Source organism: Alligator mississippiensis, chromosome 1, assembly GCF_030867095.1.
Source record: "Alligator mississippiensis isolate rAllMis1 chromosome 1, rAllMis1, whole genome shotgun sequence".
NCBI lineage: Eukaryota > Metazoa > Chordata > Crocodylia > Alligatoridae > Alligator > Alligator mississippiensis.
This window is the reverse complement of record NC_081824.1, coordinates 39,633,180-39,660,083: the sequence shown is the minus strand read 5'-3', so window position 1 is coordinate 39,660,083 and position 26,904 is coordinate 39,633,180. Positions and strand designations below refer to the sequence as shown.

The 26,904-nt window shown below is 44.5% G+C and overlaps 1 long non-coding RNA gene across 1 annotated transcript; it reads left to right on the top strand.

Moving 5' to 3' along the window:
* The first annotated feature begins 3,804 nt into the window (after positions 1–3,804).
* Positions 3,805–26,474, top strand: LOC132251194 (uncharacterized). Its single transcript, XR_009463088.1, has 3 exons — positions 3,805–4,320; positions 6,592–6,651; positions 25,812–26,474. It is a non-coding gene; the product is annotated as an uncharacterized LOC132251194 (long non-coding RNA).
* Positions 26,475–26,904: the final 430 nt, after the last annotated feature.

Below are 26,904 nucleotides of genomic sequence, written 5' to 3'. Positions count from 1 at the left end.
AGTATGTTGAGCTGGGATGGAGCAGCCTTGGCCTGCAGGGAGCCCAGAGGGGTCAGCCTGCCAGCCCAGGGATGCCCAGTTTAATGTGCTGTGGAAGGGCTGGTTGGGGCATAAGGGTGCTACAGTGAGAGGCTAACTGGCAAGCAGCTGTCCATTGTAGCACCTTTGTATCCTAGTCAGCCCTGGTCACCATCTACAAATGAGTTGCAGCAGAATCAATAACTCCACCAGTACTTCTGTTGGGCAGTACTATTCTATGGCAGAGTGAATTAGTTTACTCTGGCCTAAAAACACTGGTCATATAGACAAGTGACACTTTACTGGGTGTGTTTACATGAAATACTTTACTGCAAAATAGTATAGTTTACTGTGCAGTAATCATGTGCGTCTACATACGCACATGCTTACTTCAGACTAAACCTTGCTAATCACAATTTGCTACCTTAAAATGCAAGTAGCAAATTTACTTGTGATTACTAACTGTGCAGTAGCACTCTTGTAGATGCCTGACCAGGAGCAAATCTGCTTCTGGTGAACTGGCCACCAGGGAGTGGGAAATTGCTACCTGCTTCTGGACGCTACCTGCTGCTGGGGCAGGTTATGCCACTGGAGCCTGGCCCTGGCAGCAGGGAGCTCCAAGCCCCCTGCTCCAAGACTGTGAGCAAGTAGAGGCTAGGAGATCCTTGTCTCCTAGCCTGAGCCCCTTGACTGCAGAGCTTGGGCTGGGAGATAAAGACCTCCCAGCACTGGCCCCATGGTCATGGAGCTGGTTTTGGGATCTCCCTGCTGGTGGGGGCTGGGGAGCCTGTTCCCTACACAGATCTATGAGGGCTCACAGCCTGTTCCCCACCCAGCTCCATGAGCACAATGCTGAACAGGGAATAAGCTCCCAGCCTGGAAGCTAGTTGTCCCACCAGTGGATCAGGGCAGAGGGCTGTGACCTGCTCCGTCCCTGCAACTCTTTCCAAGCCCCTGCCCCAATCAGAGAGCAGAGGCTGGGAGTTCCCCGCTGCCAGGGCAGGGGAAAATTGTCCCCAACCTGGAAGCAGGCAGCTTCCCAGAGGCAGGGAACAATGTCACAGCTCTAGCCATAAGACAGTTGTCTCCTGGCCCTGTGGTCCCTGTCAGTCCTTGAACTAGCACCCGGGGGAGCATAGAGCTCCCCTCAGTGGCAGCTGGGGCTCATTGTAGGCCCTCAGGAGGTGAGAGCAGTTTGCTGCAATTAGCAGCAAATCTGCTTCCGCTTCCATACAGGTGTGGACACCTGCTCAGGAGTATTTACTCATGCGTAGCTTATACGCAAGTAAACTTCTCCCAGATCTAATGCATGTGTAAACACACCCACTGTAGAGCTAATTAGACAATTCCACAGTAAGTGTCTCATGTAGATGCACCCAGATTTTCCCATTACCTAAGACAGATGTCTCTAGTATAAAAAGCATCCTTTTTCTAGTGAGTGTCAATATAACTTTCTGGCATTTTTAACTTTAGAATCCAAACCCTCTGGTCTACCCAGTAAATATTACAAACATGTGACAAATTTAACTGACAGGTTTAAAGAACAAGCCATGAAAAGTTTATACATCACCATATTCATTGGAAATGGTGACACAAGGTTCAACTAAGAAATAATGGGTGCCTGCAGGTGTGCAGGATGCCTGCACCAACACTCTGTAATTACAGAGCATCAGCAGATTGATAAGCATCCCCACACCTCAAAACGGTAGCAGGTGGTTCTTTAAATAAAGCTCAATGAACTGAGGCACTCCCACCATCATTTTGAAGCATAGGGCACTGAATACATGAGATACTGTGAGTGCTTTAATTAGAGCTGATCTTGAGAGCCACTCTTATTAAAGTGTTTCCCCTCCCCCACCACTGGAGCATGTGTAAAGATGCCTAAAGATTTGAGTAATAATTTCCAAGTGGCTCATTTCATAGACTACATGGCACTGATCATTAGTTGCTTATGTAAAAACATAACAGTACCAACTAAAAGGACAGGGCAGACTTTAAGGATAGATTGAAAGGATGATTTCATAAAAACCCTTCCATAAATCTTACTAAGATATTCACTCTTAACTGACAGCTCTAAATTGCTGTCAGATGAAACTTGGCAGGCTTTGTGGCCTCCACAGAGGCTACCATCCCTGTAGTTTTCACCCCGCTGCACCTTAACACACAGTGTCACCCATGTCACGAGTTTTGCTTGTCCGCAGCTTTAGGTGCAGTTTTCCCTAAACCCCTGCACCTATCTCCTTGAAACTTAGCAAACTTTGGGGCCTCACTAGGGGCTACCATCCCTGCAGTTTGTATCCTGCTGTGGCATAACACATACTCATGACATGAGTTTTGCTTTCAAGAATTTAGAGTGCAGTTTCCCCCAAACCCCTGTACCTATCTCCTTGCAGCTTGGCAAGCTTTGTGGCCTAAGCAAGAGTGACCATATCTGCAGTTTTCATCCCACTGTGGCTTAACACACACATGTGACATGAGTTTTGCTTTCAGAAATGTGGGGTGCAATTTCCCAGAAACCCCTACACCTATCTCCTTGAAACTTGGCATGCAAACATGCAATCAGCAGAGGTCACCATCCATGTAAGTTTCATCTGGATCAGCCAAAATATAACAAAGTTATAGATATCTCATTGATTCCCCATTATGCCCTATGGCTGAATCTCCAAATCTTTTCCAAATTGATTCAGAGCTTCTGAACTGATTCAGAAAGCCTAAAGCTTCCCATGATTTGATCTGGATTCATAGATTCAGCCCCTGAATCATCGAAATCATCTCTGAATCTGAATCATGATCCGAAGCTTTGCACAGCCCTACTATTTATACAGATTCCAAAAACTTGTAAAAAAACGGATCCATTAAGAGCAGCCTTGGCAATTCAGACTTAAATCAAATACTGATTTTATTTAACTTTGCAGTAATATTATAGGTTGTAAATGAGGAAGGTGACATATCAGATACTTCCCTGAAACTTAAATGTGTACATTTAAATGTAAATTATCAAATAGAAAGAAATGAGGCATTGTTCATGTTATTTCTGACTGTATCAGAAGAGAAGTATCTGTTCTGAATCTGAGTTTTACAATTGGTAATCAATAATATTTAAAAAAGAATGGCTAAAAAGCGGGTTTTGGCCTTTTGGATTTTGAAATTTAAACCATGTATACAGAATAGATAATAACATTAATTCACTTAGAGATGTAATAATTTCAAAGGACTTGTGGTATAGCTGGAAAACTTGAGGACTTTTTTAGAATGATAATACCTATAAACTCCTTCTTCATGGCACCTGTTTATCCAGTTTAGTAGACATGAAAAACAGAACACTTGGAACATTATTTTAACTCAGATAAAAATACAGATGCATCTGAACCAATTTTTATAGAAAGAGCTTAATTCTTTCAACCATGCACCTTTCTCTTCTCACCTTTCACTATTCTTTGTATTCAAATGCTTTTATTCCTTTCTATTTAGAACCTCTGCACTCTGCAAGTCTATTCATAGCATCTGACAAAGAAGGCTGCAGTCTATGAAACATCATGCCTGTCTAAACAAGGTAGTCTATGTAGCAGGCTTGCCTTTTGGAGCTTGGGTTGAGTCCCAGGCTTGAAATCTTGCTGTTTGGATTGGTGGAGTTCAGTCACACCCCTTTCTTGAGGGGAGGGGGAGAGGAGTTGGACCTGATTGAAGACTGCAACACTCAGGTCTGGAAGACTTCAAGGGCAGAGCCCTGGAGCATATAAAAGGAACTGCGTGCCCAGCATGGGGGGAACATATGTGGGACAGAGAAGAGAGAAGAGCAGGGCTTAGAAGAGCTGAGGAGAGCTGCTCAGCAGGGCAAAGCAGTAGACCAGAAGCGCTCCTGAAGACTTCCATCAGTGGGGAATGGTGGATGGCTCCAGCAGCTAGGCTCTCGGTGTGCAGCACGGCACACGGCATCCAGACCCTGGGAGCTGCATGAGATGGGTCGGGTCTGCAACCTCTGCTTTCGGCCAGAAACACAGTACACAGGACGGTGCATGGAGTAGGACCTTTGGAGCACTTGGGCGGCTCAGGTCCTCAACCCCCGAAATGAGGCTGGGAGCTCAGTGCAGGAGGTGCTGCATGGAGGGTCTGGGAGTGAACTGGGCCTGGTGCTGCACAAGGCAGCCCAGGCCTCCGAACCATAGCAAAAGGTTGAGTCCAGGGAGCCGGACGGTGATCGGGCTACTAAGCCAGCAGACAGAGCCAAGTCGGAGGCCCCAGAAGCCCTGCATAGGGGTGCCCTGTTCCAGGGGACAGCGACCCCCATGAAGTCCACTGCAGGTGAGAGAGCAGCTTGGCACAGAGGACAAGGGCCACCCTCCAGGCCTGGGAGCGGTGAGTTGCAGGGAAAAGAGGATTCCCACAGGGGAGGGAGTCCCCCCCCCCCCCGTTAGTTAAGGGTTCCTGAAAGGGGAGGTCCCACTGAGAGGGCCCCCCTAAAGTTACCAGCTTCTTTGTAGGGCTTGGGAAAAACCCAAGGGCATTGGGGTTTCCCCTCGGGTTTCAGTTTATCTTTGGGGTTTATCTGTTTCAGATCAGATACTTACCTGTGACTTACTTGTATTGGGAGCACTGGTATAAGGTTTTATGTCATTTACCCAGAGGGTATTGTTTATGTTACTGGTTTAGAGATCTTATAAATATATAAATACATTGTACATATGTTTATATCCATGTTTCTTTCCCTTGTGATAAGTTAATGTAAATACATTTGTATATAGTTAAGTCCCCTGACTGTCCTGACCTGGTTCTATAGGGATGGAGGGAAACTGAGCGGTCTGCAGTTCCCACCCCACAGCACACCTGCCAGCTAACAATCCCCTTCAGTTGGAGAAGGGGAGTATATACCCAAGTTACCTAGGCTACATCTATAAGGTGTCACACTGCCTTGCTTTCTGCCAAGTTCTACAGGTAGCAATCACAAAAACAAACTACTGCTGATATTATCCAACATACGCCACTGAAATTAGAAGATGAAAAAGATGCTTCAATCAAAATATTTCATTCAGCTCTAGTTATATGTATGAAGTGGTTAAAAGACAAGTCCTCAATCTCAATCGTATCTCAATTATGAGATATAGATTATGGCTAAAAAATGTTAATAACCTGGTTTTCTTAGTGGGGGTTAGTGCCTATTGTTAACATTTATTCCTTTTTTGTTGTTTTTGAAAATTATATGAAAATCTAATTCCAACTAATAATAATAATAATAATAAGGCACTTATGCAATCATTTAAGAAAAAACACAAATGTAGACACAGAGATGACCTAAAGCCCCTGAAAGAGGACAGCTATGATTCTTGATAGAAAACTCCCAATACTACTGCAAATTGAACCCCCATGGCTCTCTGATCATCATATGGAAAATCCTTGGGTCCAAACGATGCCTTTTGCAAAGGCCTGTTTAACCATTTAAGAATTGTATTCACTACGTTTATGCGTTGGATGTTTTTTATTGTCCATGACTCTGTATGTGTGTGTGTGTGTGTGTGTGTGTAATTACGCATGTGCATTCTGCTATGTATGGATTCTGGATGTCTTCAAAAAGAAGACAGTTTTCCAGTTTTCTAGGTTTTGTTCAGACATCTCTCATTCTTTGCAGTGGTTTGTGAACCTGTGTCTCCTGAGGGGCCTGATCTGGTAGGCATACTTCGAGCACACCTAACATAAAACAGCAGTATAGAGTTTAACACAATTTCACTGGCTGGAAGAGAAAGTGGTTACAATACTTAGTGGTCAGAGTACTTGCTCACAAACTATAGTAAATGGGCCTGATAGGTTTAACCTTACAATACTGTTCAGTAGCATACCCTAACCAACAAGCTTTAAGCTATGCCTTTTGAAATCCCTCCTTTTGAAACTGCTACTTTACAGCAGAATGCAAAATTCCTGGGGCCATACAAAGTGAGAATGTAAGTGTAATCTTTAGTTCAGTGATTAGGGCACTCACCTGGGCGAGCTGTATTCAGGTTCTGGATTATCCACAGTGATTTACACATTTTCTATTCAACAGTCATTGGATAAAATACATCAGCAGCTTGAACCCAGGACCCTCCTCTCCCAGGTGAGTGCCCTAACCATTGTGCAAGAGAATCATGCTCGCTCTTTCCTTTTAAAAAGTGACCGGAGAAAGAAATGGTAGTGGCAGTACTGTCTCCGCACTTTATATAGCATTCTCCCAGGAAGTGGGATGCTCATGTTCTTCTTCCTTTGGATCAGTAGTTTAGGCTGCAGGACCTGTGTTGTTCTGTATAATTGTGCCAAGAGGTCAGAATTTAGGTCAGTATCTGCAGTCAGCCTGTGTCTTGAAGGGGACAATCACAGTTAACCATTGATTAGCAAGCATTTCTTTCAGCTGAAGGCTTTACAGAAAAAAAGGCACAATATACAGCACATACAGAGGCTAACTGTACTAGGGTTCACCTAGGTATGTTCCACATAGGCTTCTGGCAGGTCCACATTGCCTGTTTGTCAGTTCGTTGTTCCTGTTTGTGTGTTTAAACCTAGACCAGACTTGTCTCTTTACACTGTTAGCTGTCTTTGTTTTTCCAGGCCTCTTGCACCAGAACAGATCACTATATGGCATTTCCCCTCACAGCCATCATCTCAGAGGTGAGACTTCCAGAGACTTACTATCTGCATTAGTGATTTGTATTAATTACCTTCTTAATGACTCTAGCTTCTACAGGAAACTTATTCACTGAGCCAGAAGCTCCCAGGTACATATAACATCTGAAACATGTAGACTAGTCTTTACAGATATTCCATTTGTCCACAGCATTTGTCACATCTCAGTACAACAGCCTTTAAAATGTCTGTGTTTGTAAAATATTGCCAGTGCCACACAAGATCTGCCAAAGAAAAGCAAGTATAGTTTGAACATAACTTCTACTGTGCACATAAACACTTCTACCCAGTCTTGATTCCTGCAAAAGCTAATTGTAATTGTAGAATCATAGAGAAATAGGGCTGGAAGGGACCTCTAGAGGTCATCTAGTCCAACCCCTGCGTGAGGTAGTCTCACCCCGTTCCAATCATCCTATATAATCCATAATCTAAATTCTATATAACACTACTGTCAACCCTGCCACAACACAGACATAACACCCTAACCTGCCACAGATAAAGTAGGGGAACCACAACAGCCAATGTCCTGCTTCTACAAAAAGTTGTCAATATAAATGCAAGAGATTCCATGTAGAGGGCCATATCCCACACTATAGAGGAAGGCAACCACTGCTTTTTCCCCCAGTCCATACTAATTTTACCATGAGGTAAATTACCTTCCTGACCCCAAATGTGGTGATTGGTCAGATGCTGAGTGAGTGGGCGAGTCACTCCATCCAGGAACCTCCAGGTTTGGTCCCAGCAGGAGCACTGGCACACTACAGTCAAAACCCCCAGCTTTGGCTGTAGCCAACACCCAATGCCTCTAAGGAAGGCTTAAAAACATCCTGATGTATGCAACAGAAAGGGAGGGAGGGGGCAACCAGCAAAGCTCAGAAGCATGGGGAATACCCATAGTAGAATATGGATATAGCTATGCCTCGATCACGCCTGACCAGTGGCTATCTAGTGTCTTCTTGAACATCCCCAGTAATGGAGAGTCCACAACTGCCCTAGGCAGTCTATTCCATTGCCTCATCATTCTAACAGTGAAGAAAGTTTTCCTGATAGCTCATCTAAACGTATATTGCTGCAACTTCAACCCAATGGTCCACGTCCTCTCTGCAGCAAGACAAAAATGACGCTTTCCCACTTCTTTATGGCAGCCCTTCAAATATTTTGAAGACTCCTATCATGACCCCTCTTAAATGCCTTTCCACAAGCTGAACATGCCTAACTCCTTTAGCCTCTCCTCATATGACTTACTTTCCAAGCCCTTTATCATGTGTGTTGGCTTTGACATCAATAAGGCCTGCATTTTACCCAATAATATTGCTAATGAATCATAGTGTCTCACAGTAAATAGGCTTACAAAATCACTGGGCTGTTTCTTTTTTGCATGTGACTGCTGATAAGCTTATCTGAAAGGGGCTATCCCCTGAGGATGACCAGCAATTCATTGCATAGGCGACTACCTGTCTGATGAGAAGAATAGCTCCCTAGAAGAACTCTTTAGAAGAGCAGCTAAAATAATGTCTTTTGATGGGAGACATCTGAGTGGGGAAATTGTGGCAGTCTTGTGATGGACCTTAGAGATTTGGACAGCCTGAACTGGATACCCCAAATGTGGGGGCTCTGCCAAATGTAAATCTCAAGGGCACTGTGTTTTGTGCATCACCAACCAAATGTCCTTACAAGGAAGAATTAAATAGGCAGATGAGCATAATAAAATAGGACATCATAAAATACTGGTTATGTACCTAGTACAGAACTTATTTACAATACCTAAGAAAATTATCAGTCTAGAAATACAGATGGATATGTACCAAGAAAATAGAACAATAGGACTAAATTACATGCTTTTTCACTTTCTTCTATGAGGTTAATGAGGAATTTTTACTTTCTTACAAGATCCTTATCAGCTGCAGCTCTTAGCTGCTACACGTACTTCTCAATTAGACTACTATATATGAAAAGTAATAATACATTGGTTATAATTATGCTACAGTAATAGCTTCTTTAAAAGGTCAGGAGTACAAGATTACTGGAATAACAGGCAATGCTTGACAGGCAAATAGAAACAGAACTATAACCTTTTAATATACACAATCATCAGTTGACTGATCAAATTACATGAATAGGAAGCTTTACAAAAGATGTGAACATCTTTAACTGAATGCAAAGAACACTTTATAATTAACAAGAACCATTACCAATACATTGCAAAAATTAAATTTCACTACAAGAAGATAGAAGGAAATAGGTAGTCTACTTTAGCTTTACATTATTCCTTTTCTAAATGTTTACTCTGTTCCTCATCCATATTGGCAGTAGTAGGACTGTTACCCAGTTTGCTCCCTTGTATGATGTTCCAGACAGACTCAGCACAGAATAATGACTCAGTGGGAGGGGTGAAAATAGTAGTTAGATGTATGTCTGAATGGCTCCGGAGAAAATCCATGAACTATGTAGTTCTTAACTGTTACCTTGTTACTTTTTGAAAACACCTAGAAAACCTTATGTCCCAGAGTTTGTAAAAGGTGGAAACACAATAAGCTGTAAATGGTTTTAAGGTGTTAGCTGAGATACCAAGAGTGTTTATATGGCAAAACAATGGTAACCCTGGGTTAAGTGTAACATTCAGGGAGTCTGGTTTTATTTTACAGTTAAGTTGATTTTGCCAGAAAAACGAAACTGGAAACTCTGAATATAAATAAAGTATTTATGACACCACTGTAATCAAGATGTTTCTATACAATGAAATTAATGTTAAAGCAGTTCCTCAATAACAGCATACAAAATTGAATCAAATGAAAAGCCATTAAACATTGTAATCCTAATCAATTTTTATGGAATAAGCTGTTAGAAATTATAAACTAACTGCATCTTTTAATTGCTTGGTACAGCTTTAATTTAAAAAGACTATCGTACTCAATATGAAAGTAAGGAATGTGATATATATTTTTAATTAAAGATGCACATATAAGATTAAAGTTATAAGAACAAGAATAAGTGCTTAGCTTTTCTCAGGATGGGTGACATCTTTGTACAAAGGTATGTAATGCACTCATTAAATCATACAACCTGGGTCCTCTTTTACTCCAAGAAAGGGTAAAGCCCTGTTGAACAGTTCATGCTGGGTTCCTTACTCCCCTGTGACAATTACCTGTATGAAGATGTGAGATAGCTTGTGCAAAAGCTTTATTTTCTCCTCCTACCAAATGGATGGATCATGGGTGGATCTAGGATTTTGGAGATAGTGTGGTACATCATCAAATATAATGTAACACATTTTTCTCCAATTAAAGAGAAAATAGATGTTTAATAATATACTAGGAGGCTAATAATATATTCAGTTAAGAGCAAAGCAAAAACAAATATAACTATTGGAAGGTGCACTGGTTTGCTAGATTATATATTAAGTTTTAAAAAGCACAGCAAACTAGGCAAAAATAGTAAAAAGATTGTTTGGTCCCGCAGTCATTATAGTTAAATGTATGCCTCTTATTTGGATTTGTAAAACAAATAGTCCTTGAGTATCTTGATAATGCCTCTAATACTTATCTGTCAATCATTTCTACACCTGAGTTAATATTACCACACCTGAGTTAAAGTTTTTAACTATAGCTAAAAACAGTCTGCAGTGCTATAAATAGAAGACAGACATTACCAAGAATGACTAACAGACAATGAAACTGCAGAAGAAAGAATGGCTTGATTGGTGGAACATCAGCACCATTGAAAAAGAGAGAAGGTCATTAACACCTGTGGAGTGCAGAGAGATTAGCCAGAATCCGGGAAGCAGGAAGCAGGAATCAAACTAAGAAGTCAATAGATTCACTCCTGCCTGAATAGAAATGCAACTGCCTCACCCAGGCTATTAGTTTTAAAATTTCGATAGAGCAAGAATCAAATGGGGGTGCAACTGCACCAATGAACCCACCCCAGATCCACCCCAGAGAGAATAGTGAATAGGCAGGCAAGGAATGTGTCGAGCATGAAGGCACCAATGATGCTGCCAAGAATGACACTGAGTAGAGGTGACTATAAGCCTCTTGGCAAGAGGATTAAGCATCATGGAGTACAAGTGGTGTTCTCATTAATTCTTCTCAAGGAAGGAAAAGGTCCAGGCAGAGACCATTTTATCTTGGAAGTGAATGCGTGGATGAGATGGTAATGTTGATGTGAAGGCTTCAGCTTCCTCAACAACTGGCAGATGTTCTTGGGAGGAGGACTGCTATCAAGAGATAGGATCCATCTGACAAGAACAGGAACGAGGATCTTTAGGCATCATCTGGCCAATGTACTAGGTTCCATGGGGGAAGGTGATCAAAATCCTCCACCAACAGAGCACACAGTCCAGAGGGGAAAGGACTTGAAGAAGCAATTTAACTCTAGGAAAGGTCCAGAAAACTACAGGTCTGCAAAAACTGAAGCAAAAATGAGGTAGGTCAAAATACCAAATACGTCCAATACAATGTTTACAACTGTGAGAAATATGAGGAATAAACAAGATGAGCTAGAAGCTGCCACCTATGAAGATAACTATGATCTGCTTGGTATCACAGAGACATGGTGGGACAGCTCTTATGACTAGAATGTCAACACTGAGGGTTTCATAGATTTCATAGACATTAGGGCTGGAAGGGACCTCGGAAGATCATCGAGTCCAGCCCCCCGCCCAAAGGGCAGGAAGTCAGCTGGGGTCATGGGATCCCAGCAAGATAAGCATCCAGTTTCATCTTGAAGGTGTTCAATGTAGGCGCTTGAACCACCTCCGGTGGCAGGCTGTTCCAGGCTTGGGGGCTCGGACAGTAAAGAAATTCTTCCTTATGTCCAGCCTGAAACGGTCTTGTAGTAGTTTATGACCATTTGACCTAGTCATCATCCCTTGGGGCACTCTGGTGAACAAACGTTCCCCCAGATACTGGTGGTCACCCCTGATAAAATTAAAGGTGGCCATCAGATCACCCCTAAGCCTGCGCTTTTCCAGGCTAAAGAGCCCCAGGGCTCTCAGCCTGTCATCGTAGAGTCTGCTTCCCTGACCTCTGATCATGCGCATGGCTCTTCTCTGGACTCTCTCAAGCTTCTCCACATCCTTTTTGAATTGTGGAGCCCAAAACTGGACGCAGTACTCCAGCTGCAGCCTCACCAAGGCCGAGTACAAGGGGAGAAGGACGTCCCGGGATTTGCTTGAGAAGCATCTATGGATGCAAGCCAGCGTTTTGGTCGCTTTACTAGCCGCAGCATCGCATTGCAGGCTCATGTTCATCTTGTGGTCAATGATGACCCCCAAGTCTCTTTCTTCCTTAGTGCTAGCCAACATAGCACTGCTGAGCCTATAAGGATGCTGCGGGTTTTTCTTCCCAAGGTGGAGAACCTTGCATTTATCAGCATTGAACACCATCAGATTCTCATCCGCCCACTTGCTGAGCCTGTCCAGGTCAGCCTGGATCACCTGCCTGTCTTCTGGTGTGGATGCTTTGCCCCAAAGTTTGGTGTCATCGGCGAACTTGGCCAGTCCACTTCTGACTCCAGTGTCCACATCATTAATGAAGATGTTGAACAGTATGGGCCCAAGAACAGAGCCTTGGGGGACCCCACTGGTTACAGGACACCATGATGAGTGACTTCCATCAATTACTGCCCTCTGGGTCTGACCACGGAGCCAATTTTCCAGCCAGCAGATCGTGGAGGACCCAAGGCAACAATTGGACAGTTTCTCCAAGAGGTGATCATGGGAAACCAGATCGAAGGCTTTTTTGAAGTCAAGATATATGACATCAATCTCTTCTCCCTTGTCCAGGCGATAGGTCACCTGGTCATAGAAGGAAATGAGATTGGTCAAGCAAGACCTACCCTCAACAAATCTGTTCTGGCTATCCCTTAAGATGTTGGAGTTGGATAGTCCATTAAGGATGGCCTCTTTAATAAACTTTTCTAAGATCTTCCCCGGGATAGAAGTCAGGCTAATGGGCCTATAGTTAGCTGGATCCACTTTTCTCCCTTTCTTGAAGATAGGCACCACATTGGCCTTCTTCCAGTCTTCAGGCACTACACCAGAGCACCAAGAGTTTTCAAAGATCCGTGCTAGAGGCTGGGCTATGATGCTCGCCAGCTCCTTGAGTACCCTGGGGTGAAGATTGTCAGGGCCGGCTGACTTGAAGTTATCCAGCTTTTCAAGATGTTTCTTCATGAAGTCAGCATTAATGGAGGGCAGGGGATCACCCTCACCTGGACTTCCCTGTCCCGTAGCGGGCATGGGCGTCCCATGGGACTGATGAAAGACCGACACAAAGTACCTATTTAATAGGCTGGCTTTTTCCTGGGTGTCAGTTGTCAGTTGCCCCATCTGGTTCAGCAGGGGTCCAATGTTGCCCCTGCTTTTCCTCCGGCTCCCCACATATCTGAAAAAGGACTTTTTGTTGTCCTTGATGCTCAAAGCTAGTTGGAGTTCAGTTGCAGCCTTGGCTTTCCTGGTATGCTCCCTACAGGACCGGACCAGTGCCTAATAATCCTCCTTGGAGGTGACTCCCATCCTTCATCCTTTGTAGGCCTTTCTTTTCAGCCTCAGGAGGTCGGCTAGGTCCCTGGAGAGCCAGGGGGGCTGCTGTGCCCTCTTGCTGCCTTTTCTCCGAGATGGAATAGAATTAGTTTGTGCATTGAGGATCGCTCCCTTGAGGAGCAACCACTCTTCTTGAACTCCCCTCTCCCTGTGGTCATGGTCCTTTAGGGCCTCACTGACAAGCCTCCTGAGCTCGTCAAAGTCGGCTTTCCTGAAGTCAAGGACTTCCGTGTTGCTGACTGACTTGCCAGCTTTTCGGCGGATGGTGAAGGTGATCAGCTCGTGGTCGCTGTCACCCAGCTTTCCATCGATCACTAGGTCGCCGACTAGGTCATCCCCAGTAGCCAGTACCAGGTCGAGCAGCGCTTTGCGCCTCATTGGCCCAGGTAGAGGTCATCCATGCACAAGAGGAAGCTTTGCAACCACTCAGATTTTGCTGAGCGATCCTCCCACGAGATGTCCGGGTAATTGAAGTCACCCATGACAACCATGGTCCTGGAGCATGCTGCCTCAGCCAGTTCCCGGGCAAACTCACGATCAAGCTCAGGACTTTGGGTGGGAGGTCTGTAGTAGACTCCCACCATTGTGTCCCCTGTGCCGTGTTCTCCACGGATTTTAACCCAGAGGATCTCCAGTCGTCCACCCTGGTCGCCAATATCGGCTTGCAGGGACGTGTAGTTTTCCTTAACATAGAGAGCTACAACCCCCCCCCCCCCTTTTATCTACACGATCCTTCCTGTACAGGGTATAGCCATCTATACCCGTGGTCCAGTCATGGGTGGAGTCCCACCAGGTCTCCATTATCCCTATGATATCATAATTATTTGCATTGAGCAGGAGGATGAGTTCCTCCTGCTTCTTCCCCAAGCTCCTGGCATTTGTGTACAGGCAGGCAAGTGTCCCCTGGGGGGCTCCTTCCTTGCCCACAGATTTTACCAGGGCTGGGGCAGGGGTGGGCTCCCTTAAGTGCCTTGAACTGCTGGCTTTGCAAGGATTGCTCAGCAGCCCAGCAGTGGCAGTAGTCCCCCCGTCCCCCAGCAGGCTTAGTTTAAAGCCTGGTGGAGCAGGTCATCCAGTCTGGCTGAGAAGAGCCTCCTCCCTAGGGGAGAGAGATGGAGGCCATCTCTTCCCAGCAGCTCACTGCCTCTCTCGCCAAAGAGTGGGCTGTGGTCATGAAAGCCAAAGCCTTCCCGACGACACTAGCGCTGCAGTCTTTGGTTGACCACGTGGATCCTCCTCTCCTTCCTCAGCCCATAGCCTGAGACTGGGAGGATTGACAAGAACACCACCTGTGCCCCCAGACCTTTTAGCCCCACTCCCAAATCCGTGTAGCGCCTCATGACCCAGCTGGGAGCACTCTGAGCCGTGTCATTGGTGCCCACATGAATAAGGAGCATGGGATAGTGGTCTGTGGGTTGGAGGAGCTTTGGGATCCTCTCCGCAATGTCCCGGATGCGGGCCCCCGGGAAGCGGCAGACTTCCCAGGCTAAGGGGTCGGGGTGGCAGATTGCCCCCTCAGTCCCCCTCAGGAGGGAGTCTCCCACAACAAACACCTTACGTTTTGTCTTGGGGAGAGCAGGGGCGGGAGCTGCAGTTGGGCCCATGTTGCCTGTGGGAGCCGGCAACTCAGCAGGCTCTGCTGGAGCGGCAAGAGGTGTGTACCTGTTGCTCAGCTCTGCGGGGCAGGGGCCTTGGTGCAGTAGGCCTTAGGGCCCTTGACCACCTTGGTCCATGCCCCTGGCTGGACAGAGCAGGAGGTCCCGGAGTCCTCCTTTGACCTGGAGGGAGACTGTGGTCTACCCTCCTCCTCCTGGGTGAGAAGGGCCCAGCAGTAGGAGTCTATCTCCTGCTCACAGTCCCTGATGGCACACAGTCTCTGGACTGTGGCCTGGAGCTCCTCCAGCTGGCGTGCCAGAGACCGCAAAAGGGAGCAGACCCCACAAGGGGAGGTCACCATGCTCCCAGGCCCCAGAGCCTGAAAAAGGGACAGGCAGCCCCCGCAGCCGAGAGCCAGGGGCTCCATCTGCATGGAGGCTGGAACCAAGGGCTCCATCTGGGTGGCTGGCTATGAGGTGCTGGGGGGGGGCCACGGAGCCCGAGAGGACCCTCGGGGTGCGGCGCATGCCCATCCTTGGCATGCCTCTGGGAGGCAGGCTACGGCTGGGACTGTCTACCCTGGGGGGAGCGCAGGCAGGGTCCTGGTCCCTCCCATGAGAACTCCACGCTAACTCACACACCGGCAGAGAAGCCTGGTCGCGTGACTGCCTGGGGGGCTGGGCGAAGTAGGGGCCTGGGCGGGGCTTGACCCGGCCCGGCTCCACTCAGCTGCCTCCTCCCACTCACTAAGGGGTTAGCCCCCTCTCTCCATGGGCCTTGCTTACCTCCGGCTGTGCTGGGGGTCGGCAGGGGGCTCCGCAGCTGCTGGAGGGTTTCTGGGGGGCTTTGGGGGAGCGGGGGCGAGGGCTTTCACCTGCATGTCCCTCTCCACTCCCAAGCCTAACTGGGGCTTTTCCCTGTCGGCGGGCCCTTTTAAACTGCACATATGCGCAGTGGGCCTGCCATCGAGGAAGCTGCTCTTTGAGCAAAAAGGGGGCCCTGCCCGGGATTTGGGGGACCCTGCCCTACTGGAGGGGGACAGGTGAGTATGCCCCCCCACCTCTCTCTCTCCCTGGAGGGCTGGGCCAAGTAGGGGCCTGGGCGGGGCTTGACCCAGCCCGGCTCCACTCAGCCACCTCCTCCCACTCACTAAGGGGTTAGCCCCCTCTCTCCATGGGCCCCGCTTACCTCCAGCTGTGCTGGGGGTCGGCGGGGGGCTCCACGGCTGCTGGAGGGTTTCTGGGGGGCTTCGGTGGAGCAGGGGCGCAGCGGGCTTTCACCTGCGCATCTCTCGCTGCTCCCGAGCCTAACTGGGGCTTTTCCCTGTCGGCAGGAAAAGTGTAACAGGGTTACACTCTGTTTCTGAAGGACAGGGTTGGGAGAAAAGGTGGAGGTGTTGACTTGTGTAAGAAATATATACACCTGTTCCCTGGTTTAGAAGGAAGAAGACAGCAGAGCAAAAGGCATTCGGATAAAGTTGAAAGCTGCAGCACTGATATAATGGTTGGGATTTATTATAGGATACCAAATCAGATGATGATCATTTTGATGAGGCACTCTTCAAGCAGGTGACAAATCTATCCAAAAGCTATGGGATGGTGCTGATGGGAGAGTTCAATTTTCTGGAAATCTGCTGGAAAAACAATACAGCCAAAAAAGGTGGATTTCATCAGACTTAAGGAGTTTATAAGCATGGTGCCATTGGAAGATAGACTGAAGAATAGAGACACCCTAGAGGGGGTGGGAGCTTCTAGAGTACACAGGATTGGAAGCCCAACAAGAAACTGTCCCAACACAGTGGAAGGACAAGAATGGCAAGAGACCAAAGTGTTTGCACAAGGAGCTTCTAAAATGTCTCAACAGAAAAAGGAATGCATATAGGAAATGGAAGACTGGGCAGGTCACCAAGGAAACATACCAGGAAATAGCAAGAACCTGCAGGGACAAAATCAGGAAGGAAAAGAGCTGCACTTGGCAAAGGAAGTTAAGAACAACAAGAACAGTTTCTTTAAGTATGTTGTCCAGAAAAAGGACAAAGAAAGTTGTGGGTCTACTAAGCGAGGAGGAACTCCTAACAAAAGATGCAAAGAAAGTGGAGCTACTCAACAGCTACTTTACCTCAGTCTTCACAAAAAAATATTTTGTACAAAAAAATATTTTGTAACCAGACACCTAATAAGGATTATCTGGGTAAGGAAGTGGGTAAGATGAGGGATGAGATAACAAAAGAGACAGTCATAGATCTTTTGATAGGTCTGAATTAATTAAACTCAGAAGGGCTAGATGAACTTCATCCCAGGGTATTGAAGGTACTGGCAGAGGAGATCTCAGAGCCCTTGGCAATAATCTTCATGAAGCCAATGTAGTTCCCCTTTTTAAAAAAGGCAAAAAAAGAGGACATGGGGAACTACAGACTGGTGAGCTTCATGTCGTCTGGAAGTTACTGGAGCATATCCGAAGGAAGGCTGTTTGCAAGCATGGGGAAAAGGAAAGTCGGATCACACGCATCCAGTTGGATTCATGAAAAACAAATTCTGTCAAACAAACTTGATCTCCTTCTTTGACACAGTAACTATTTGGGTGGATGAAGAGAATCCTGGGATATAGTACATCTGGATTTCAGAAAGGCTTTTGGTAAAGTCCAGCACAACTTTCTTAAAAATAAACTGGAGAAATGATGGCTGGATATAACTACTATGAGATAACTGGCTCAATAGCTGAAAGCAAAGGCTAATGTCAGAATGGAAGGAGATTTTGAGTTGAATCCCAAAGGAGGCTGTCCAGGGCCTGGTGCTGTTGAACATGTTTATTAATGATTTGGATGCTGGCATAGAAAGCTTGTTAAGCACACTTGCAGACAACACAAAACTGGGAAGGACTATGAACATAGAGGATGCAAGTGCAATTCAGAAGGGTCTTGACAGATTGGAAAGTTGGGCTAGAGTTGACAAGATGCAGTTCAATGTGGACAAATGCAAGGTGCAACTCCTTGGGAAGAATAATCGGAAACACAACAATAAAGTGGGTGGCACCTGGCTGGATGGCAGCACTATGGAAAAGGACTTGGGGGGTCTTTGTAGATCACAGACTCATTATGAGTCTGAAGCATGATGCAGCTGCACAAAAAGTGAATGTGGTTTTGAGATGCATCAGTAGAAGCATTAGTTACAAGACAGGAGGTGAGAGTGCCTCTTCACTTGGCACTGGCTAGGCCTCATCTGGAGTTCTGTGTGCAGTTCTGGGCTCCACATTTTAAAAAGGACAAGGAGAAGTTGGAGAGGGTCCAGAGGCAGGCACCAAAGATAATAAAGGGCTTGGAAAGTAAGTGAAATGAGGAGAGGCTGCAGGGGCATTGGATATAAGGAGAAACTTCTTCACGATTTGTGTGACCAGACTCTGGAGTAGACTCCCAGCGGGGGGTGGTGCAGGCACCTACCCTGGAGATCTTCAAAAGGAGACTGGTTGCATACCTTGCTGGGGTTATTTGACTCCAGCAGTCTTTCCTGCCACGAACAGAGGGGCTGGACCTGATGATCTCATGAGGCTCTTTCTAGCTCTAAACTTCTGCGAATGTTAAGCTTATGGAAAAAAAACGCTTAAGAGGGGACATGATACTAGTCTTCAAATAGTTGAAGGGCTACCATAAAGAGGAGGGAAAGTGCCTTTTCTTTTTGGCTGCTGAGAGGAGGATATGGGCCAATGGCTTGAAGTTGCAGCAAAGTAAGTTTAGATTGGATATCAGGAAAAGCTTCTTCATGGTTAGAATCGTGAGGCAGTGGAATAGATCCATAGGGAAGTTGTGGACTCTCCATCATTAAAGGTGTTCAAGAAGACATTGGACAGCCACTGGTCAGGGATTATCTAAATTTAGCTATGCTTGCATTCTATTATGGGTATTTACCATTATTCTGGGCAGAAAGTGTCCTCCCCCTCCACTTTCTGCTGCAAATGTCAGGGTGTTTTCAAGCATTCTTCAGAGGCATTGGGTGTTGGCTACAGCCAAGGCTGGGGATTTTGACTGGGGTGGGCCAATGCTCCTGCTGGGACAAAATTAGAGGTTCCTAGCTAGTCATACCCCCATATTCAGGATCTGACCAGTCACCATATTTGGGGAATTTTACCTCATAGTCAGATTAATACAGGCTCTGGGTGGTTTTGCCTTTCTCTCTGGGGGGGGGGCATGGCCTTCTACCTAGAATCTCTTGAGCATATATTGTCAACCTTTTATAGAAGCAGGACATTGGCTGCCATGGTTCCTCTGCTTTACCTGTGGCAGATTAGGGTGTTACATCTGTGTTGTGTCAGGGTTGATGGTAGCCTTACATAGAGATTAGATTATAGATAGTATAGGATGATTTGGATAGGAATGATCCTACCTCTGGCAGGGGGTTGGACTAGATGACCTCTGGAGGTCCCTTTCAGGCCTATTTCTGTATAATTCTATGAATAGCAATGTTTTAGCATATAGTATAGATCGGTAACATAAACAAGACTCAAGACAGGGTAGATTTGTGCCTCATAGACTAACTAAATCAGAAATGTATAGCATGAGCAGTACTCTCCATATAATCTTTTCTGAAGCATTTTCAGTGGCCTGTCTTTGGTAGCATGTGTATATATTTTATATTGTCACTCTGATATCACTAAACTTCTGTAAAGATATGAGTTTTCATCTCCTCTCTTCTTCAAAACAGAGTAATATGAAAAAATTTCTAGCAGGATATAATCTAAACTTTCAATTAATATTTTTCTTTTCCTGTCCAAAGCCTATATTAGGGGAATCTTTTATGAAAGAAGAAAAACAAGACTTATTTTTTCTGGAATACATTTTAGGGAAGAAGTGAAAAAGCTACTTGGATTTTATTTGCAATATTTATAGGAGAGCAATAAGTGAACTGCCTGAGGGTATTCCATGCTTCCTTGAATTTGATACCAACTTCATTATATAAGAGATTTTCTGTTGATAGTCACAACTACAGACTACAACAGATTTTGCCCTCAAAAGTGGATTCTAGAAAGATCCATGAACCAGAATCTTACAAGCTAGATCCAAGACTCAGTTGTCTAAAAACACTTAGCTTTTAGGTGCTTAATACTAGAGGGGTATACAAAGCCCAGAGGAAGGGTCCTAGACTCCAATAATAATAATAATAATAATAATAATAATAATAATAATAATAATAATAATAATGTTGAGCTGAGAGCTGCTTAAAACAAGCAAATGAGCAATGTCTAGCAAAGGGGTGTGTCTGAACTCCCACCCCTCTCTAGAGTTTAAACACCTGGATCATAGCTGCATGCAAATTCCTTCTGCTTGTTAATCAGAGCCTGGTATCTCTTCCTAAATACAGATTCCTAAAACTATGTATTTAAGAAGTGAGGCAAGGCTTACTCAGTTTAAGACATAGCCAGAGGAGGAGGACCTATCCACCTTTTACCCTTTCCTCTAATTTGGTGACAGCTCCCCAAACTTAACTTTTTTCCTTAGGCTTTTATACCCCTTTACCTGTCTCATGATATAGTCCCTCACCAATTACCTTTCACAGTGGTTTGTTCCTTATCAGTCTATCACCATCAGTCTGTTTCTTCTAAACTTGCTTTTTACCTACTGAGCAATCCTTGGATTTGTTTTGTTTCTCTAGTCTATCTTGTTTTTCTGCAAACTACATCTGTCTACATTTTGTTTTGCCTACATGAGTTATTTATGTTGCCTCTGTGCTTAGGTGCCTCTGTGAGCACTTTGCTTACAGCTCATGGTGTTCATTCATAGAATCATAGAAAATTAGGGGTGGAAGGGACCTCAGGAGGTCATTTAGTTCAACCTCATGCTCAAAGTAGGGCCATCCCCAACTATATCATCCCAGCCAAGGCTTTATTGCGTTGGTCTTAATTTCCAAGGGTAGAGTTTCCACAGTCTTTCTGGATCAACTGTTCTGGTCCTTCACTACCATTCTTCTGAGATTTTTTTTCCTAATATCCAACCTAAACCTCCCTTGCTGCAACTTGAGACCATTGCTTCTTGTTCTGTCATCTGCCACCACTGAGAACAGTTTAGCTTCATCCTCTTTGTAAACACTTTCAAGTAGTTGAAGGCTGCTATTAAATCCCCTCTCAGTCTTCTCTTCCCCAGACTAAATAAGCTCAGTTCCCTCAGCCTGATGTGGTCTCACTAGCGCCAAACAGAGGGGGAGAATCACTTCCCCCTATCTGCTGGCAACATTCCTACTTATGCAGACCACCATGCCATCAGCCTTCTTTGCAACAAGGGCACACTGTTGGCTCATATTCATCTTATTGTCCATTGTAACCCCCAAGTCCTTTTCTGCAGACTTGCTGCTTAACCATTCAGACTCCAGCCTGTACTGGTGCACGGGATTGCTCTGTCCTAAGTGCAGGACTTTGCTCTTTTCCTTATTGAACTTCATGAGATTTCCTTTGGACTCAATCCTCCAATTTGTCTAGGTCTCTCTGAATCCTAGCCTTACCCTCCAGCATACCTACTACTCCTCCCAGCTTTGGGTCATCTGGAAAATTGGTGAGGGTGCAGTCTAACCTATCTTTCTGGTCCTTGATGAAGATATTGAAAAAAATGCTTAGGTGCCTCAGGACTGACCCTTGGCACACTCCACTTGATACCAGCTGCCACCTATCATCTAGGCATTGATTACTATTCTTTGAGGCCAACAGTCCAGCAACTTTTCTACCCATCTTACAGTGCATTCATCCCAGCCATACTTCCTTAACTGGTTTGCAAGAATGTTGTGAGAAACTGCATCGAAATCCTTGCTAAAGTCAAGGTATATCATACCCACTGCTCTTCCTGCATCCACAGAGTCCGTCATCTTTTCATAGAAGGCAAACAGGATGGTCAGACATGAATCCCTCTTTCCTTTCTCCACTATGGAATAACTTCAACAGGAGAGATGGACAATACCCAACACTGCCTTTTATCTAGTATAATGTTTGTCCTTTGTGGACAAAGATGACCACATCCAGCGGGGGGAGGGGGGTGAAGAAGACAGAAAAAAATGGGAAAGAAACAGGGAGGGAGAAAAGAGAAAAGGAAAAAAAAAGGAAATAGGATAAAAGAGAAGCAGGAAAGAGAAAAGGAGAGGGGTGGAAGCTAGGTTGTGTGGGTATGTAGGTTATTTATAAGCCCAATCTTAGCTTTGAACAATCTGCTGCAGCAGGGGCAGGGAAGCGATGAGGACTGGGTATGAGAGGTTTTCGCTTTCCTGGCCACATGTTTCTTCATTGCTTCTGCCACACATTGCTGTTCAAAGGTCATTGCTCTGTTCTGGATTGATGGCCTCCAGGATGGATGGTCACAAGTGATTTTCTCCAGGTCATTGCCAAAACTTTTTAGAGACACCTTTAGGGTGTCCTTGTACCGCTTTGGTGTGCTGCGAGAGCCTACTCCATTTGCCAGTTCACCGTAGAAAATTTTCTTCAGCAGGCAAGTGTCAGGCTTCTTGAAAGGTGGGCAGCCCATTTTAGCTCTGCCAATTTCAGTAGAGTGTGAATAATGGGGAGAGCTGATCTTCCGAGCACCTCAGTGTCCCGAATCTTGTCCTGCCACTTGATCTTTAATATCTTTTGCAGGTGGAAGTGGTCTACTACTTATGTAACTCTCCTGAGAGATAGAGATGTGATTTAAACCCTCAGGTTGAGGGTGTTGACCCTGGATTTAATTAGGATGAATTAAGCACCCAATCAGTGGCTGTCAGCGAGTCCGGGCCAACGAGGGGTGGTTTTTGACCCTGGGTCATTTAACAGGTTAGTCAGGGTGTATCTGATCACCGCCTAGTTAACCCAGCAATTAATGCACTAGGATTAATTAGAACACTCACACAGGATGTAAACTGACATGAATAGAACGGTTTATTAACAAAACTGGAGGGAAAGAAATCTGGGGAGCCAATCCATAGATTTCATAGATTTCATAGACATTAGGGCTGGAAGGGACCTCGGAAGATCATCGAGTCCAGCCCCCCGCCCAAAGGGCAGGAAGTCAGCTGGGGTCATAGGATCCCAGCAAGATAAGCATCCAGTTTCATCTTGAAGGTGTTCAATGAAGGCGCTTGAACAACCTCCGGCGGCAGGCTGTTCCAGACCTTGGGGGCTCGGACAGTAAAGAAATTCTTCCTTATGTCCAGCCTGAAACGATCTTGTAGTAGTTTGTGACCATTCGTCCTCATCATCCCTTGGGGCGCTCTGGTGAACAAACGTTCCCCCGGATACTGGTGATCACCCCTGATAAACTTGTAGGTGGCCATCAGATCACCCCTGAGCCTGCGCTTTTCCAGGCTAAAGAGCCCCAGGGCTCTCAGCCTGTCATCGTAGGGTCTGCTTCCCTGACCCCTGATCATGCGCGTGGCTCTTCTCTGGACTCTCTCAAGCTTCTCCACATCCTTTTTGAATTGTGGAGCCCAAAACTGGACGCAGTACTCCAGCTGCGGCCTCACTAAGGCCGAGTACAGGGGGAGAATGACGTCCCGGGATTTGCTTGAGAAGCATCTATGGATGCACTCAGGCTCTGCACCCAGCACATGGGTGTACACATGGCACTCTATTTCAGAGCCTTTTCAGGTAGCTCGCATCATTTTGCAGAGGGTGGGTCAGATAGAGGACATCTGCTGACCTGACACAGTCAGGGTGGCTAGGATCTGGAGCCAACTTCCAAGGAAAGTGGTGATGGCTCCTACCCTGGGGGTCTTTAAGAGGAGGCTTGATGTCTACCTAGCTGGGGTCATTTGATCCCGGTTTTCTCTCCTGCCCAGGGCAGGGGGTCAGACTTGATGATCTACAAGGTCCCTTGCAACCCTACTTCTGTGAATCTATTCTATGAATCTATGACCTACTTAGCCTAGGGTTTCATGATCCAGGCCTGAAATTGCTCTCAACAAAGGCATTTAACCAAGGTTATGAGATAAAAAATGGGCTTAAGACAAAGCAGCTATTAAGTTCAGACCATTCCTAATGGAGGACTGGAGCCCCTTGGAGGATTTAGATGCTGCTTTGGCTGTTGTCTGGGTTCCAATAAGCCTTAAGCAGGACCTAGATGCTAGGTGTTCTGGCCAAGCAGTGAGGAGCACATACAAAAGCAAAACTGTGGAGAGAACTTACGTGTTAAGTTAACTGTGCCAAGAGAATTTAGGGGTTAAAGACAGTAGTGCCTAGGAAGTTTTAGGCACCTTCAGGATTAGATGGCTCTTCTAGGGGGCTCTTTGGTGCCCAACTTCAGACTTAGGTGAAGAAAATACCCCCCAAAGTTTTTTTGGATCTGGTCCTAAATGTGAAAATCTGAGGTGAAATGCTGTGCTATTATGCAATTAATACAAATTAGAGCTTTTGCAGCAATGTAAGTAAAGATCCAGTTAGAAATATTTTCAGCATAATTAGCATAACATTAGTCTTTAATCACTTTGGCAATAAATTCAGTACATCTTTAATTATGAGAGGCAAGAATGTTAACTAAAACACATAGGAAACAGTCTTCATTTCAGAAAAATAACTTGGCTAGGATTAGAGCACATGATGAAATGTTTTACCATAATGAAATGTTTCACCATAGGAACAGACTCGGAACTGTTAGATGCATTTTCAGATCAAACTTCCAAAACATTTGGTGTTTCGTCATTTTTCTTTCCCCAGTAATGTCTTAAATAGGTACTAGAAATTATTTGCAGTGCATTAGAAGAAAATAAATAATGCACAGAAATTGGAAAGAGACACATAAAGAAAGAAGAAGGGATAAATACATGGCATAACATCTACATACAATGTTGCTGAACATTAAAATATCTTTTAAATAAAACTTAGTCTGTGTTTTCATAGTACAGAATGAAGATCTAAGGATTTTAGAAAATGACCGGCAATACATTTTTAAAGTAAAGAAGGTATTCCATTTAGGTTTATACTCTGTATATTTCAAGTCCTGGTGTGTTTTACTAATCAATTCTCATTGCAATATCAAATATCAAATACATGATGATTACTGTACATTTTTCTTACACTTAAATGTTTGTTGTAGTTAAACAGGAACAAGTTGTCAACAACAGCAAAAAAATAATACCCATTTAAAAGGTAACAAATAGATTAGCAGCAGTCCTGTTGTTCCATGTGCATGTGATTAAAATTAAGGTAATTTTACAGATTTAAGTTCAGGATTCTACAAACACTTATGCAACTTTTAAGTACGCAACCTTAAAAATAGCAAAATTACTCCTGTGCTTAATTGTATGCAGTACTGTTTTGATCAGTCTAATAATATTGGCCCAGGTTCAGATTGTCTTAGTAGACCTTAGGTGAGAGTTGAATGCCTGAATGGATTTGCAAAAATATACAACAAGAAAACAAATAAGAATGGCCTCTGATGATACTTCTGAACACAGGGTAAATTGGATCATTCTAGTGATTAGTAGATTTGCCATATCATATATTAGGCATAGTATAAATAGTTTCACACATTCAGTCATTTGACTTCAGTGTTTCATACATAGTTATAAATTTAGAGTGCACGCCACCATGTACTCTAAAAATTAGTGTCCCAACCTGAAGTCCTTTTGCAGACAGAACCTCCACTAATTTGGTGACAGTTAAATTACAAGTATGGTATATTTCATATTTCACGTAACTTTAGGTATGATTACTTCCGAATGTAATAGCATCTCCTTTCTTATATAAGGTGAGAAAAGGGAGGAAATGTAATGTACATGTTATAAAGACAAGTCTAATGAAGCTGTTTCAATAAAGCTGGCAGTATTCTTATAAGGTTATATTATCTCCTGCTCATAGGGATTACAAATATTGATATACATCTCAAAGGGCACACACTGTACTATGAATTGCATCTTTGAAACTAATTTATAAAAGAAAGAAAAATAATCATAAGCCTGCACTAACTAGATGGGTATTTTTTTTCCTAAAGATTCAAAGAATGGGGCACAAAAAAACTTAAAGCATACTGAACCAATTGACACCTATCCCTCTTCCTTTGTGCTAGCTGAACTACTAACTGTGCAGCAACATGCCCCTATTGCCAAAGAACGTGTGTATCCAGAATTGGGCTCCTCAGTCACCTGAGGACTCATCAAGCCTGATGGACATCATCCTCAACTCCGAGGGACTGCTGACGAATTTGCTGGCAAGTTGACATCTTTCCCTTTTGGCTGGGATGAGTCTCTTGTGATCATGAGGCCCAGGCTGTCCCCTCTACTGAGTACCAAGCAAGCCTATGTTTTACCAAGGTATGCAAACGGTAAATTTATCTGTGATTACATAAAAGATGACCTTTCTTTGCATACTAAAGTCCAGGGATCCATTACAACGGGTACTTCAGACTGCCTGCAGCTTAGGGGTAGAACCAGACCTGCCTGTCACTAGCACTAGGAGGAATACATTGAAAACTGAAGTTCCTTCTAGTTGTGATCATTTCCACATCCAGGAAAAGCTGTATCTACTTTCTTAAACTGCAGATTGTGCTGGATACATTTTGAGGAAAAACAGAACATTTTTTCCAACTGCAGGGTGTAATAATTTATACTAAGGGGAAATAAACAATTGGATGTCTATTTTATTCTCTACTATGGATGATCCATTTTATCTCCAGGGTGGGTCAGATCAGTGGACCTCATTAATTAAAAAAGGAGATAACCATGTGATTCAACATTTTGTCTATTCTTCTTTGTGCTAAGATCCATTACAATGAAAATTTCATAGCTGTATATGTCCAAGGTGGAATACAGCTTCATCTCTTAATTGTTGACATCTAAAACAGTGTAGGTATCTGCGCAAATACCTGCCTTATCTTCCATGGGCATCAAGTTGTAAAGAAAATTTATGTGGAAAGAAACAAAATGTCATTGGAAAAGACTGAATAACCAATATACAGAATCTGGTCAACTAATTGTCATCTAGCATAACTTAATACAGGAGACGTGACAACTGAAGTTCCAATATGAAAAGGTCAGAATGTAGCCTAGATCTCTCACTCTATCCAAGGAATGCTTTCTATCCTATTACTTAAAGGACATTCATCTCCCTTTGGCAGTGTTATAAGGAATAGAAAAGTGAGAACCCTATTTAGTTTCTTGCAA